The sequence below is a fragment of the Schistocerca americana genome, chromosome X (genome assembly GCF_021461395.2).
Source record: "Schistocerca americana isolate TAMUIC-IGC-003095 chromosome X, iqSchAmer2.1, whole genome shotgun sequence".
In the NCBI taxonomy this organism is placed as follows: Eukaryota; Metazoa; Arthropoda; class Insecta; order Orthoptera; family Acrididae; genus Schistocerca; species Schistocerca americana.
In genome coordinates this window covers 421,954,938-421,956,057 of record NC_060130.1, presented here as the reverse complement: position 1 = coordinate 421,956,057, position 1,120 = coordinate 421,954,938, and positions in this window count along the sequence as shown.

Below are 1,120 nucleotides of genomic sequence, written 5' to 3'. Positions count from 1 at the left end.
GTAATATAATTCATTTCAATTTGATATTTAAATGTGTTTAAGTTTTCATCAAAATAATACCCTAAATTTTCTTAATTAATCAATCTTTGAGTATCCTTCTTTCTCTCTTTATTAAATACAGCAGCTTCACTAGCTCAAAACACAACATTTCTCATATTTATTGTTTACATTAACACCAACTTGTTATGCTTTAATTTTATATGATAGTACAACATATGATTTATTTATTTATTTAGCGTATGGCTCATAACATCACAGTAAAAATTGCAGAAACAACATGATTTAAAAAAAAAAATCACATATGTATAAACGGAACAATAAATAACAGTTTATATATAAGGACACCACCAAATGTAAATTTACACTCACAGAAGAGCAATCACAAACAAACGTCCAGCTTAGATAATATATAGTCGATTGCCTCTTGGGTCGCCATAAGGAAATCCTGTGGGTCACCCTCATATGCCCTTAGTGGGCATTCCTGCATGATGTGTTTGACCGTCTGTCTCTCAGCGCCGCAGTCACAAGCGTCCAAAGGAAGTTTATCCCATCTGTGTAAGGAGTTGGCGCATCTCCCACGGTTGGTTCTGATGCGATTAAGAGTTGATCAAACTTTGCGAGGGCAATCAAATCCTTATGGTTTACTAAAGATGCATGGCATACAGTGGCAGTTTACTGCTATTCTGCTCTCCCATTCCTCTTTCCATCAGTCATTTATTTTAAAGTTGGTTTGGTGCAGCACCTAACTGCAAACCAATAACTCCCATCTACAGTTCATCCAACACCTTTTCTTTGAAATTCTGTTAGCTTGGCAATATTTCTCTTTTGGAACTATGATAGAATGTTTTGATTTCTCTTTCATGAATTTTTATGTCATTATGATGCTCAAAGTGAAATGTTTGACGTTCACTGTTACAAGGTAACCTAAAGTCACAAAGTAAGTTAATACTGTACATTCAAAAATAAATTAACATTAGCTCTCAGTCATTATGAATTTGTGTGTAACCATTTTAGATACAACCATTTCCTCAGAGCTTACAAAATGTCTAGGATCTTTGAGTTTATATTTTCAATTCTACATTGAAAAGGTCTCTCGATAACATAGCTGGTATATGATATT